At 42.6% G+C, this 16,120-nt stretch overlaps 1 long non-coding RNA gene across 6 annotated transcripts in view; it reads left to right on the top strand.

The window, feature by feature from the left end:
• The first annotated feature begins 16 nt into the window (after positions 1 to 16).
• LOC144317574 (uncharacterized) overlaps positions 17 to 16,120 on the top strand; it is a 62,335-nt gene continuing 46,231 nt past the window's right edge. For 2 of the 6 annotated variants that reach the window (XR_013383584.1, XR_013383582.1), the window contains exon 1: positions 20 to 186. This is a non-coding gene — a long non-coding RNA (uncharacterized LOC144317574). Of the gene's footprint in view, positions 187 to 16,120 lie in introns of all 6 variants that reach the window. The other 4 variants (XR_013383581.1, XR_013383583.1, XR_013383580.1 and 1 more) reach the window with 4 other exon arrangements.

Here is a 16,120-nt window from a genome sequence, read left to right as displayed (position 1 = left end):
GTGACGCTGGTGCGGCGGGACGCGGGGCCGTCGGTCCCTCCTCGGTGCGCGCGGCCGCGTCGCCAGCCTCTCGGGGGCGGTGCTTAGGGGTCGAGGCGCCGGAGCGCCTGCCGGGCCCAGTCGGAAGAGCCTCGGACTCTTGATCTCGGGCTACGAGATCGAGCCCCTGTTGGGTGTAGAGATTACGTGAGTAAATAAAAACTTAAAAAAAAAAAATCTAAAGCGTGAAGACACCGCGGACCTGCTGCGGGGCTCTCCTGAGGGCAGCTGCACCGTGTCCATCCAGCTCGGGGTCCGCTCCCAGCAGGTGCAGGTGCCTGTAGCAGTTGGGCACTCCTATGGGGTGCCCGCATACAGCCTCCCCTTCTGCCTTTTAGAAGGACGCCGGCCTCCTTAGCACCTGCCGGGTGACCTTCCCGCCCGCCGGGCCGCGGGCCGCGCAGACCTCTTCATTGCAAACTGCCTCTCCATGGGCCTGGATGGCTCAGAAACTTAAAACCAGAAACCTTTTCTTAGGGTGCAATTTAACACACACGAATCTTAAGAGTAGGGCTCAATAGGTTTGTGATTACGAATGCACCTGTATAAGCACCGCCTAGAAAAAGAACCTGCTGGTACCTTGAGGGCTCCCTTGGGCCTTCTCCCAGTCACTACTCGCCCAGAAGTTCACAATCCAGGTGTCTGTTAAATAGATTTTGCTTAAAGATTTTATTTATTTATTCATGAGGGACACACAGAGAGATGTTAAATAGACGTTTAAAGCCCTAAGCATCTAGCTAAGTGCCACTCACATAAATGAGACTCAAATATCTCTTGGAGCTTGCTGAGTTGGAGTCAAGAAACTAGACAAAGGAGAATGGAGCCTTGCGTTCACTTAGCAGATATTTATCAAGACCCTGCTGTGTGTCAAGTATTGTACTTGGCACCAGAAATGCTGGAGTGAATGAAATAAACCCATTTTATTGGCACTTACATTCTAAATAGACAAATGCATAACTACATATTTATATTTAATGTGATGTCAGTACTGATCTGTGCTGTGAAGAAAAATAAAGTAAGGATTAAAGACGGCAGGACTAGTTAGAGTTAATGACCAAGGAAGTCTTCTCGGAGGAGTAGCTGTTTCCCCCAGAGACCTAAATGAAATGAGTGCACCATGTAGGTATCTGGAAAAGAGTGTTTCAGTTGTAAGAAACACCAGGTGCAAAGGTCCTGAGACCTTAAGTATATGCTTGACTTGCTCCTAGAACATCAGAGAGGCTGGCATAACCAGAGCAGAGGGAGGGAGAGAATTGAAGAAAATAAAGAGTCACAGATATCCAGACATAAGGCCTTATAGGCATGGTGAAGACTTTATACTGCATTCAGAGTGTGATGATAACTTCTTGGAAGATTTTGAATAGGAGACAACAGGATATGATATATTTTTAAAGGATCACACTGGCTGCTTCAGCTGGGACCCCCAGAAGAGTGCAAGAGTAGAAGAAGGAAAACCAGTTGGAAGCACAGTAGGACAAGAAAGACTATGGCTGTTTGGGCTAGAGTAGTGGTGATGACAGTGGTCAGATTCTGAATATATTTTGAAGATCTGAGCCACATGATGTGTGGATGGATTGGATGCAGAATGTGTGGAAAAAAGAATGGAGCGTGATAGATTTCTGCCATCCTCTTTCGCCCTCAGACACACACTCTGAGTAACCAAGTAAAAAACGTGTTAAAGTCATCTCTTCAACGTACGGCTCAAACTCGTGACCCAGAGATCAAGGGTTGCGTGCTTCACTGACTGAGCCAGCCAGGGGCTCCCGGGTGGTGCTCCTTTGGTCCTTTTGGTTGCTGGGGCCATCTAATGAAATGAGGGAAGACTAGGAAGAGAGGGGTATGGCATGAGCATGGAGAGTTTTGTTTCGGACATGCCAGGAGTCCGAGATACCTATGGGATACTCAGTGTAAGCAACTGGGTGGTGAAAATGAGTTCAGGGAAAAGGCAGGACTGGAGATGCATATTGGGAATCATCAGCATGTGTGTGATATTTAAAGCCATAAAACTAGATGAGATCAATTAGAGGGTGAGTGCAGATAAGGAGGGAAGATATTGGAGGACCGAGCCCAGGAGAGAGATGGTTTGTAAGACAGAAAAGAATGGGGTCATTACACCACAATGACCTCTTAGAGAAAAAAGGGCAGAGAAAATTGCCTCTCTTGGGTGTGCGTGGGGAGGGGGGAGGGGGCGGGGAGGAGTAGGTCTACTTCTCTCAAGGGACTAAAGGTTCTTTTATCGATTGTGTTTCCCACTTGGTAATCACACTGAGACCTGAGAGCTGTGTTTATGGTCTACTTCTAGTGCGTATTTACACTTAAGGCATGTGATTTGTGGGCTCTTGTAATCAGGGTCCCTAGCAGGAAAAATGACACTTTCGAACAGGTTAAGATGAGTTTCATGAAGGAGTTATTACAAAGATGTGGCGGGATTAAGGGAGCCAGTTGGGGATGGCTTGTAGGAGGTGTTACCAGCCTCTAGGATGAAGCAGCAAGAGGAGACGGTGATTGTCAGACCCTGTGAGACCTGTATAGTATAGGAAAAGCCCAAGACAGGGAAGCCCTTAAAGGAGGACAGACCAGTAGGAAGGAGGGAAAGAGGATCAGGAGGAGGAAATGAAGACTGTCCAGCCAAGCACTAATGCCATTCCAGCCCCATCTTGCTTTGGAAACCTTATTTTCCCTTTGCCTTATTTTCTGATTTATTATACATTTATTTTGTCTCAGTGTTTTGTAAACCTCTTTAAATCCTTCTTGGGAGAGGTTGAAAGAATGAAAAAAAAAAAGTAAAGATGAAAAAGAAGAAAAACAACTGCCAAACTTCATTTCCTTTTTGTTCTTTTTTTGTTTTGTTTTTAAATTTTTTTATTATGTTTTTAAGATTTGATTTGATTTATTTATTCCTGAGAGACACAGAGAGGCGGAGACATAGGCAGAGGGAGAAGCAGGCTCCCTGCGGGGAGCGTGATGTGGGACTTGATCCCAGGACCCCGGGGTCATGACCTGAGCCAAAGGCAGGGGCTAAACCACTGAGCCACCCAGGCGCCCCTTCATTTCCTTTTTGAATAAGATAATGAGGCTGGTAAATAAGAAAGGTCCTGAAGTGTACCTAATGTGTGAAATTTACATTTCTTATGAACTAGTTTGCACATACCAAGTTTATATATATATATGAACATATATGCATATATACATATACATATACACACCTGGGGCAAACCTGTACGTGTACATAAAATTATCATATTTGTAAGTTAAAAATAAAATATTCACATGCCCTGTGATATATTAAATCTTTGGCCTCGATTCTTCACTCCTTATATCTGTGCCATAAAAGGCGCAGTATAGTTTCCCATTCCTTGACTTTGAACTCAGCCATGCAGGTTGCTTTGACCAATAGGATAATGGCAGACATTATGCAAGCAGGGGCTCAAAGCATCTTTGTCCCGTTGCGGCTTTGCACCCTCTCAATACTCCACACTGCCACGAGATGAACTTGCATCAGCTAGCCAGCCGGTCCAAGAATAATGAGTCATGTGGATATAGTCACCCAGCTGACCCACAGACCTGCCGTTTAAAGCTGGGGTGCCCAGCTGAGCCCAGCCTCAAATAACTGACCCTAGCTTCCCCCAAGATGTATAAAAAACAAATGCTTATTTTATGTCACAGAATTTTTGTGGGTTTTGTGACGCAGAAAAACTTACTCAAAAAGAAGATTTCTCTGTGTGCTTGTGGTCCATTCCTGACTCCTTGCCACCTCCTCAATCTATTAATGTAATGAGTTACATTAATAGATTTTCTCTTAAAACATCCTACATTCCTGGAATAACCCAGTCACTTTATAAAATATAGAATTCAAAGCTCGATTCAGCTTAGTGGTTATTTTACAGACTTTTATGAAATAAGCTAAAGTACACCTCCATCTTTGCACACACACCCCTTTTCTAGAACGGTTTGAATAAAATAGGAATTAACTTTCTTGAATGTTTGATAGGACTTAGTAGTAAAACCATCTAGACCTGGTGTTTTCTTTTTCTTCTTTTTTAAAAAGATTTATTTATTTATTCATGAGAGACACAGACTGAGAGAGAGAGGCAGAGGCACAGGCAGAGGGAGAAGCAGGATCTTTGCCCAGAGCCTGATGCAAGACTTGATCCCAGATCCCGGGATCACACCCTGAGTCGAAGGCAGGCGCCCAACTGCTGAGCCACCCAGGCGTCCCTGTCCTGGTGCTTTCTAAATCAGATAAATAACTGTAAGCTAGGGTTTTGTTTTTCGATTTTTTTTTTTTTAGATTTTATTTATGTATTCATGAAAGACAGAGAGAGAGGGAGAGACATAGGAGAGGGAGAAGCAGGCTCCCTGTGGGGATCCTGATGCAGAACTCGATTCCAGGACCCCGGGATCATGACCTGAGCCAAAGGCAGATGCTCAACCACTGAGCCACCCAGGTGCCCTGCCTCCTAGGATACTTAGCAACATCCCAGGCCACAACCCATTGTTGCCAGTAGCATTCCCTGCTAGTTGTAAGAGCCAAAAATGCTTCTAGACAGTGTCACATGTCTAGAAATAACTAGATAAATAAATTTGCCCTGGGCTAAGAATAACTGGTCTAGAGACCATATTATATTAAGAGTGGTAAAGGCAATGGATGATTTGGAACAGAGAAGAGGAATCATAGTGAAAATACACTAGTTACTTTTAGAAACTATTAAAAGAGCTATTGTAAATGGAGGAAGAGAATCATTCTGTGGGGATCCAAAAGGCAGACTTAAGGTCAACAGTCAGAAATTACAAGGAACATGTGGAACCTTAAAAAAAAAAAAAAAAAAAAAAGATTTTTCAGCAACTCAATTATTCCAGCACTAGCATGGGCTGCCTCAGAGCAGTGAGCTCCCCAATATTGGCAGTATTCAATCAGAAGCTGACCAGCCACCTCTCAGGAATGTTGAGAACTTCATGTTAATGTAAGTAGAACAAACCAGGAGGAGAGAATGGAAGACTTGTAGGGCATTAGGCTAAGAATATGTCATATAAGGTGTTGGCACTGCTGTCCCTATCTCCTCAGATCACACTATGGCTGCACTGGCTGATGAGTTCTTCTGTAACACCTGTGGGCTTACTGTGGCTGCTCAAGTACTTTCAACTAGTGCATGAGGCAGACTAGCGGCAGTGGGCGGTTATTCCCCACACCCCTCAAATAGCCTCCAACCAATTTTGGGTGGGAGTTGGCCGATGAATACCCCAGCTCCCTCACCCCTCATGGGGGATGACTTTGAGGTGTGTTCCATAGAGTCTCCCGATTACCGGGTAGAGCAAGCCTCAGTTGCCCACAGCAGTATCTGCTAATGAAAGCATCCTATATCACTTTTCTTCTCTTTCCTGTCTCACTTCCCTGCTCCGCTGGCAGTGCTCCCAGGACTCACTTCCCCAGTAAGCTTCTTCCATTCAAATCATTATCTCAGGATCTTCTTCCAAGAGAATCTAAGGCAAGACCCATGTAAGACCTAAGCAAGACAGAAAGGGAAGTAAGCCAGGGGGGCTAGTTGGTAGTTCACATTCACTAGACCCCTGTCTTGAAGTTGGAAGCAAGCAAACGGGGCTTCATTTATTTTTCTTTTTTTTAGAGAGATTTTGTTTATTTATTCATGAGAGAGACAGAGAGAGAGGCAGGGGCATAGGCAGAGGGAGAAGAATCCCAAGACCCAGGATCACACCCTGAGCCAAAGGCAGATGTTCAACCACTGAGCCAGCCAGGCGTCCCCAAAAACAGGGCTTCAGACTTGGACAGTCTAAACAGAATGATATTTGGAGATGGGAATAAGAAAGAGAAAAGAAGAGGAGGGATGGCCACAGTGCCTCAAGCGAAGCAGCCTGGGCCAGCTTCTGGGAAGATGAGTTGGCCCACGTGTTACGTTGAGCACTGCAGAGGACAGAATCCAGTCATTCTATGATTCAGTCCTCCAAGGACTTCAGAGACCATTCAGTCAGCAAATGTTGTTGACTAAAATCTTGCTACAGGCCAGGCCCTGTGCCAGGCTTTGAGGATGCAGAGAGGCATAAAATACAGTCCCAGCCCTTAGGAGTTTAAGGTCTAGTTGGAGAGGCAGGCTCATTAAAAGACAATTACACCTGAAGGTCTGAGGGAGCAGAGGAGAGTCACTAACTCAGGCTGAGGAGTAATATGACTTCCTTTTATTTCAATATGGGGAAACCGACACCAGCAAAGGCAAGCTGATGAGGGTATTTATTTCCCCCCCACCTCCTGCCCCTAGTCCTGCCTAATCCCATTATCTGAACCTTCCTCATTATTACCCTCTTCTGCTTTAACCTGACATTGTTCTGGTTTTTTAAAAAATATTTTATTTATTTATTCATGAGACACAGACAAAGAGGCAGAGACACAGGCAGAGGGAGAAGCAGGCTCCCTGTGGGGAGCCCAATGTGGGACTCCATCCCAGGACCCCAGGATCACTACCTGAGCCAAAGGTAGCCGCTCAACTACTGAGCTCCCCAGGCGTCCCTATTGTTGTTTTGAGTCCCATTGTGCTTAGCTCTTATCTCTAATGCTCAGAGAAATGCCTCTTGTGGGTTGTAGGACAGTGATCAGACAAAGGCCACAGAATTATAGCAAAGATAATCTATATGTAAATCCCATCCCCAGACTCTCCTTAAAATTATCTGTAAGTGTTTGGAGGAGAAACTCTTTGCAAGTTGAGGATGCACATAAAGCATAACGCAGTAGGCATTGTGCTTCAGGTGAGCTTGTTCCTCACTGGTTATGTATGGGAATAAAGTTGGGAGGAAGGCAAGCTTTTGCCCTTTAAAGTCCTTCGAAGAAAGGGGCTGTTTTGCTAAAATATATACACATGCACCCAGAGTGGTATATTTCCTGATTCTTGACAAAATTGGCTGCTTAGTCTCTTCCCTGGTAACTCCTCCATTTCTCTCTAGCCGTTGACCTTCCAGAGTTTGGCCTGAGCACAGAGGTTTGGGGCCCAAATGGGCCCATCTTTCATCCTAATGGCATTAGCTGCTGCTAAGGCTTAGAGGGAAAGCTGGCCCCTTCTGCATGACTTAGCAGCGGGAATACCGCCAGGGCGCCTGACTCTGCTTGGTTGTCACCTACTCAGCTCTTAGTCATTTTAGTGCCCTGCACCCTGGGGAGCCATTATTGCTCCTGTAGTAAGGTGGACAGGATGGAGGTGAAGTGAGGCAATTCTTAAAATATTTGGCCTCCTTCCAACTTGTGTGTTACTTTTCTAGATTTATATCCTACAGACAGATTTTCTGTCTGAATTCTTCTTTAAACAAACAGAAAACCTTTTCTTTAACTTTGAGGACCAGTTGAGTAATTCCCTATCAATGATGGATACTTGTTTGGCTCAAATAATAGTGGATCTTTGTGGAGTGACTCACGTGTGCCAGGCACTGTGCTATTATGCAAATTATTATGCTCTTTAATTTTCTTAACAACCCTTCAGGAATGCACTTGGTTGGGATTAATTCACTAAGACATAAGTGAGCAACCAGCAGGGCCACAATTTGAACCTGAGTCTGACTCCAGAGCCCAGGAATCCACTTGATTTCTGCTATTTCTCTGCGCAGACCACTTTCAAGGTTCTACGCATACAAACAGGTATGAATTGTGATCCCCAGTCTTCAAAAAATTTACAAACTCTCTGGGAAGATGAAATAAGAAAGTGAAAAGATAAGTAATGCCTGGCACTATCTGCTAAGTGTTCTGTCAGTGGAATACACAGCAGGAACTTACCAGGTGGAGGAAAAGACCAGAGAGGCCAGGGTGGTCTAAAAGGCTCCATGGAGGAGGATGGCATTTGATTGGCCTGGAAAGACATGAAGGACTTAAGTAAGCTGAGAGGAGGGAACCAACCAAGGTACAGAGAGGACTTTAAACACATGGATTCAAGTCCTAGCACTGACATTATCTCTATAATCCTAGGAAAGTTCTTATCCTCTTTATTGCTCCATTTCCTTTACTATAATGAGAGAGGCTTACAGAAGTGGCATGGAGTGGGGGAGAAAGCAGAAATTTGGAACCAGGAGAGGCCTCAGAGGTGAAGAGGGAGAAGGTTGTGATTTGAGGGGAGAGGGACGTTAACAAAATTCTCTCTTGACTTAAGTGGTGGTTCCCTGAGTAATCACTATGGTAATCCACTGAGTTGTAAAAATCAAACAAACAGAAACCGCCAGCTCTAATTTTTATTTTGCCTTAGACAAAGCAATTGTCCCTTTGTTTCTTTATCTATAAATGGAAGGATGATACTTCACAGGAGGATATCAAGATGAGCTGCGCCAATAGGAGGTATCCGGCGGTACCTGGATCATTGTAGATGCTTAGTCAACATGGAAACATGCAAAGCTAAGAGAGTAGGAAACCAGCATGATCTATACTAGGGGTAACCAAAGGCCTGGGAAGAAACAGAGGGAAGAAAAGAGCATCTTCCTAAGCCAGACAAATTGGAATGCATGTGGAGAATTGGTATGTTGGTAGGTTTTTGACTAAGGAAGATACTATTCATCTGAGATGGTTGAGTTCAAATTTTTTCCATGTCGAAAAACTGACATATGGCTTCTGTTTCTGCCTTCTCCCAGACTCCTATCTCTCTCCAGAACTTGTTAGAACTAAAATAAACCTCTTCTTCCCAGTACCTTAATAGGTAAGGGGTAAATTACTCAACCATTGGCCTCACATTGAGATTGATTTGTGGTGTATTGCTAGGCCTATCAGTCAACCAGCCTCCCACAGTGTAGGAGCCACTGCGGATTCCTGTCCGCCTCTCAAGCAATTCGGCTGGCAAGGACATCAGACTGAGCCCTCTGTGAATCTGGGATTTCCATTAGCAAGCTGAAAATAGGGGAAACCATAAAGCACTTATTGTTGGCTTTCAGTCTCCTTCCTTGCCAGGAGCCACTCAAGACATGGAGAAATTCCATAGTGAGGGATTCTCTGCTTAGAATTTTTATCATGCCACCACACTCTCTTTTTTCCCCTCACACAAATCCACTCCCACATTTGAGCCCATTACTTCCCATTGCCCATCAAAACCCTACTTATCTTCTATGATAATTTGTAATTTCTCAAACATCCTATACTCAATATATCCTACCTCAATATCTTTGCCCACATTTTCCCTTTTTATCTGGGGCACCTTTTTCTCCCTTCCTATATTAAAGTGCCATTTATCTTACATAATTGACTTAAACATCTTCTCAAGGCACCTGGGTAGGTCAGTTGATTAAATATCTACCTTCTGCTCAGGTCATGATCTCTGGGTCCTGGGATCGAGCCCCATGTTGGGCTCTCTGCTCGGTGAGGAGCCTGCTTTTCTTTCTCCCTCTACAGCTCCCCCTGTTTGTTCTCTCTCTCTCTCTCTCTCTCTCTCTCTCTCTCTCTGTCATCAAATAATAGATAAAATCTGTTTTAAAATAAAATAAATAGGGACACCTCCTGGGTGGCTCAGCCATTGAGCACCTGCCTTCAGCCCAGGGCAAGATCCTGGAGTTCTGGGATCGAGTCCAACATCAGGCTCCCTGCATGGAGCCTGCTTCTCTCTCTGCCTATGTCTCTGCCTCTCTCTCTCTCTCTCTGTCTCTTATGAATAAATAAATAAATAAATAAATAAATAAATAAATATTTAAAGTAAATAAATAAATAAATAAATAAATAAGAGGAAAAACCCCAAAACATCTCCTTCTCTAGAAATTGTCGAAGGCCTCATTCTTCAGCTGGTACTTGGTTCCCTCAATATGTTCACCTAGAACCAACCAGATCCTCTATAGCAGCCTTTATGACCTGTATTACAATGGTTTGTTTACTAGTTAGTAGGATATAGTTTAAGATTTTTGAATGAAGAGCAAAAATAATTGTAGCTCGAACAAGATAAAAATTTATGTTTTCCTTCTAGGTATCACTTGAGAGTACCATTGGGCAGTGACCCAGGCTTCTTCTGTTTTGTTGCTCTGCCATCTCGAGGGCATTGACCAGTATCATACAAGTGGCTCACTACCATGCCAAAATTCCAGCCTGCCTTAGTTCCAAAGCCAGGCTCTTAATCAGTAGGTCATATTGCTTCTATTAGTGAAGTTGAGTTCATTGCAGATTGTGGAGGAAAATGTGAAAAATATTAGAGAAGTTCAAAGTATATTGGGAGATACTTTGTGTGCCTGGTGGGAATATAAGGAGATGAGATCATGAAGGTTGGGTCTCACTGTACGACACTTGAGTGTCAAAAACACATCTGATGATGCCAGTGAACTTCACTGTCAGAGATTGTCATTTCTCAAGCACATACTCCAAAGTCACTGCCTCCTAAGTAAAAATCAGCTCCAAGTTGCGTCTCCTAAATCTCACATTATTTTGGAGAGACATGGGTCAGGTCTTTACAAAGGGAAATGGAGTAGAGAAGCTTATACTCAATGAGTCACTTCTGAAGCAGGAGCCCATGGACCTGATCCATCCACCTCTGAGCTATTTCCAAACCTGACTGATATGGCTTGTTTCTACCTTCTTCTCAGACTTCCCAGACTAATCAATCACCTTGGCCCTTTAATAAAAAAGAACAGGATCTTGAGACCTTCAATAGCCCTTGAATCTCTAGGGTGGGGCTCAGGAATCTATATATTTTTGTAAAATTATTTCAGTGATTCTGATGAAGAGTTGGGTGTGTGCACCCTTGCACTTAAGGGACATACAATCACCCTGTATTTAAGTGCAGATTCACCAATTGAGCTCTGTTTTCTTTCATGGTGACAACATTTTTCTCTCTTTGGACCTTTGGCAAGGTAATTCTTGTTTGACATTCTCTTTGAACTCTAAGCCCCAGGTTGTTGGAATGTCCTAAAAGTTTTAGATCTTCTCCAAGCTGGCTCAGTGACAAATCCATTCTCTAGAAACTTAAATACATAGCTGTATTAAAAGTTATGTTAACTTCCAACCCAACTGTTTTACATCAGGTAAGGGGGTTTGGAAAATCATTAGACCTCAAAACTTCAAGGTTTCTTTTCTTAGATTTGACCATCCCTATCCATGATTCTCATCTCACTAGTCCCCCGGACCAGACTTTCTGTCCTTATAAAATTACCCAAGCAGAGACTGAACTCAGTGGTGATAATAGAACATTTATTTAGTGCCTTCATGAGCCATGTGCTTTAATATACATCATCTCATATAAACTTCCTTGACAAGCTGGGGATATTAAGGTTATTAGTCCAGGGGCACCTAGGTGGCTCAGTCCATTAGGTATCTGCCTTTGGCTTAGGTCATGATCTCTAGCGGGGTCCTGGGATGGAGCCCTGTGTCAGGCTCCTTACTCAATGGGGAGTCTGCTTTTCCCTCTCCCTTTGCCTTTCCCCACCCCACTCATGCTCTCTCTCTCAAATAAATAAATAAAATCTTTTAAAAAAAGATTGGTCCAAATTTATATGTGAAGAATCATTCTCAGAAAAGGAGAACTGGGATTCGAACTCAGATCATTTGAGTCCAAATTTGAATTAGTAAACGACTCCCCAGTGTATGTGTTTGTGAGTGGGAGGGTTGCTGTATGAAGGCAGAGAAGAGGAAGAGGACAAGGAATAGAGGTGGTAAGATAGCATTTCCTTGTCAGAACCTGATACTTATTGTCCTTTTCTGTCCCCCTCACCTCCCCCCACTCCTGTAGCCTCCTCACGTTCTCATGCCATTAGCAGCCAATACAGGAAAAGCTTTTTATGCTCCAAGGCAAACTTTAGCCTTAGTTGAGCTCCTTCTACAAAATCCAGCTTTCCCTGCACATATTTCAGAGCCTCAGTAGACCCACAAATATCATTTCCAGCTAATCACGTATGCACCAGACAGTTATGATATACAATAAGTGATTAACACATTCAGCTGATTCCCTTGAAGACAATTCACCAAATTTATTGGAAAGCACTTTTATTCAAGATGCCATACAGGTTCTTTTTTCCACATTTCCTTCCTTTGCTGATTCATCGTGTATTGTGCCTGAACCATTTGGCTTTTTTAAGTCAACAGAGCTGAATGGGAGAAGCCCAGGCCTGTGATTACTGCTGGGAAAATGGCAGGTTTGGCTCATGAGAAGTACATGTGGGGCACTCTTTGGGATCAGGAGCATTCTAAATCTGAGGCACTTGAAGGGGGAGATAACCATCACATTTGGTTCAAAGCTTCCCTTGGAGATTGCTATTATTCGTTGATAGGAGGAAAATTACAGTGGATCCCCTTGGTTTGTGGCAATTAGAGTGAATTCTCCTGTGGCAGCCAGGGCCCTCTGGAGCTTTAATTGATTCTAATGCAGAGTGGCTTAAAATGATTCACTCTTCCATAAGCTAATCTCTCATTTCCCAGAGCAGATTGAATTGTTCAGAAATGAGCCATTGAGAGATATCTTTCTTCTCACTCAGTCCTAGATTTGTGGGTGGTATATCTTTCCAGAAAAGAGAGACCAATGTTGAAGGGTGGTGGATGGGATGAGGCTGGCTGTACCTGTTCTGTGACTGTATTTTATTCCCCAGTCTGAACAGTCTCATCCTTTTCCCCAAAACCTGCTTCGTGTACCCAGGATAATATGCATTTAAAAAAACTATTCTGTTCCTACACTACTTAGAGTATGGATGGTTAAAAAGAAATGTCAGCCAGTGCAACTGTGTGGAAAGAGTGCCATGGTCTAAGTTCTTGCCCTAACCCTACAACCAACTAACTCAGTTTTCTCATCTGTAAAATGAGCCAGATGGATTCTCTGCCCTCGGAAGACTTAAATGTGATTGAATCCATTTCATTATTCTAAAACAGCATTTCCTGAACTCTGTATGAATAGCATTCAAGGGCAGATAATTCTTTGTAGAAGCTGTCCTGTACATAGTAAGATGTTGAGAAGTATCCATGGTTTCTACCTACCCCACTGGGTAGCACCCACCCCACTGAGTTGCAACAACAACAACTATTTCCAGACATCACCCAATGTCCTTTAGGGTCAAAATTACCCCTAGTTGAGAACTACCTTCAAAAGCTCCAAATTGCCTACAAATAATGTATCATTTATTAAATATTAAATATTATTAATTGGTATTTACTAAGGCCAAAGAATAACTGAGTCTCAGTCCCTGCCCTCAAGGAACTCAATGTCTAACTAAGAGGACAGACAAAGAAACAATTGTAATTTAGTGTAGCATATATAATGATAAGGATGCAGAGGAAGAAAAGGGAAAATTTTTTGAGGAAGAAGGCAAAAAGAGCTCAGAAAGCTTTTTGAAGAAATTAATGATTAAATTGAACATGAAAGGATGAGTCGAAATTAACCAAGCATTCTCAGCTAAAGGAACAGCATGAAAAACAGTGGTGAGAAAAATGACCTATCCCAATGCTGTTTGAACTGGAGAGTAGTGAAGTTGAATCCCTCAGGGACAAAAAGATCCCCAATCCCAGCTGTGTGTGTGTGTGTGTGTGTGTCTATGGCTTGTTTTTTTTTTTTTTAATTTTTTAAAGATTTTATTTATCTATTCATGAGAGACACAGAGAGAGAGAGAAAGAGAGAGAGAGAGGCAGAGGGAGAAGCAGGCTCCATGCAGGGAGCCTGATGTGGGACTTGATTCCAGGTCTCCAGGATCAGGCCCTGGGCTGAAGGCGGCGCTAAACCGCTGAGCCACCCGGGCTACCCTGTTGTTTTGTTTTGTTTTGTTTTGTTTTGTTTTTTGTATTCTATTCTGGAGAAGCAGTGCAGAACCCTAGAGAACTCCAGCCATTGTTCTTTTGCATCCTCAATAGAATATGACTATGTGGAGCTCTCCAGGGTACTGAACCGAATCCATATAAATTACCCTTAATCAGCAGCTCTCTACCTAGAGACCCGCCTGGAACCCTGCTGTTTCCTGATCCTGACCTCTGTCCATGCCTGCTGCCCTTGGCTGAAGCTATGTAGTGGAAAGAGCATAGGTTTACCTGTCTAAATGATTCAAATTAGGAGACAGTCAAATAAATGATACACTGTTATAAATTATGTCATGTTCCTGTGAAAAAATGTTACACAGTGATGGCCTTATATATACATTTTTAAATTATTTGAAAATTTCCATGTTTTCTTTTTTTTAAAGATTTTGTTTATTTATTCATGACAGACAGAGAGAGAGAGATGCAGAGACACAAGCAGAGGGAGAAGCAGGCTCCACACAAAGAGCACAATGTGGGACTCGATCCCAGGACCCCAGGATCATGCCCTGAGCCAAAGGCAGACACTCAACTGCTGAGCCACCCAGGCGTCCCAAGTATTTGAAAATGTACATGTTTTCTACAATATCTATAGTAGCATGTATTTCTTTGGTCAGAAAAATATCATTTAAAATAAAATAAAAATAAAGAGATACCTGGGTGGCACAGAAGTTGAACATCTGCCTTTGGCTGAAGGCATGATCTTGGAGTCCCAGGATTGAGTCCCGCATTGGGCTCCCTTCATGGAGCCTGCTTCTCCCTCTGCCTATGTCTCTACCTCTCTCTCTCTCATGAATAAATAAATAAAATCTTTCTTAAAAAAATAAATAAAAATACAGAGCCTAGGAACCAAAGGACTGAGATGTGAATCCTAACTCTTGTCACCTCATAGCTGTCTGACTTTGAGTTAGTTAATATAGTCTTAACTGGCAATTCTTCAAAACAAATGGAATAAAAAGGACAAACTGTCAATAATTCCTGTATGCCTATAATGCAGGCTTCTTGTGGATATTAAATGAGCACAAGTGCATGTATCTACTACTGTGTGGCTTAAAGAAAACAAACACTTGGCAGATGTTTGTTATTCCCTACCCCATCACTTAGATGCTCAGTTTCTACTACAGCAATGACAAGCTTGGTGTATGACAAGGGTGGCAACATGTTTTGCATGCATGGACCGACAGTGCCCTTCCCACTTCCCATTCTTGAGGACTTCATTGGAAACAGAACTCTGCAATAGGACTAAGTCTTTATATGTCTATGTTATTTCCACACCTGGATGTCAGTACATTAGCATCTAGCCCCTTACCCTCATGGCAGGATACTAGAAGATCATTCCCTGGGTAATCCAACCATCTGAAAAGTAAGTGCCTATTTTTGGTGTTCTTCCAACCAACAGCTGGGCCAGATCACCCTACTTTGAATCTCAAAGTTGTCAGGCCCCACAGCTTGCCCAGAACTTCTAATTAGTTTTTTACTTTTACCCTGTTTATTATCATGAACATACAGCCAAGTTTACATCTAAGGAAAGCCCGTGTTAGGGGAGACAGAGATCAAAAATAGAGGAAAAGCAATTTGGAAGAAACAAAAACTATTCAGGGAAGAAAATTTCCCAAATAAGTTTTATGATTTTTAAAAGATTTTTTATTTATTCATGAGAGACACACAGAGAGAGGCAGAGACACAGGCAGAGAAAGAAGCAGGCTCCCTGTGGGGAGACTGATGCAGGACTTGATCTTAGGACCCAAGGATCACAATCTGAGCCAAAAGCAGACGCTCAACCATGGAGCCACCCAGGTGTCCCAAATTTTATGATTAATATACTTTGAGAAATAACATAACTTCTATGAAACAAGAACAGGATGCTATATTTTTAAAGAATGTTCAAGGAATAAATAAAAAGGTCTTGAAAATGAGAAATTGATAGGAGAAATGAAAAATTAAATGGGTAGGAAGATAATATTGAGGAAATCTCATCTCACTCTCACCTTCTGACTAAAAGAGCAAACATACATAGAAGGAAAATAAGAGAAACCATTAAGAAGAGAGGACTATCAAAAAAAAAAAAAAAGAAGAGAGGACTATCATAAATGTCCAACTTTAGAATAATGGCATTTCAAAAAAGAGACAATAGAGAAAATGGAGAAGAGTAGAAAATTCTTACAGAAAGAATGCAAGAAATTTCCCAGAATGAATTGAAAGGGCCCACTAAGTACCCAGCTAAATGAAAGAAAAAAAGAAAGAAAAGAAAGAAGAAAGAAAGAAAGAAAGAAAGAGAAAGAAAGAAAGAAAGAAAGAAAGAAAGAAAGAAAGAAAGAAAAAGAAACTTACAAGGCACATACATCATAATGAAATTTCAGA

This window comes from Canis aureus, chromosome 7 (genome assembly GCF_053574225.1).
Source record: "Canis aureus isolate CA01 chromosome 7, VMU_Caureus_v.1.0, whole genome shotgun sequence".
NCBI classification, from domain to species: domain Eukaryota; kingdom Metazoa; phylum Chordata; class Mammalia; order Carnivora; family Canidae; genus Canis; species Canis aureus.
This window is presented reverse-complemented; position numbering and strand designations above follow the sequence as displayed.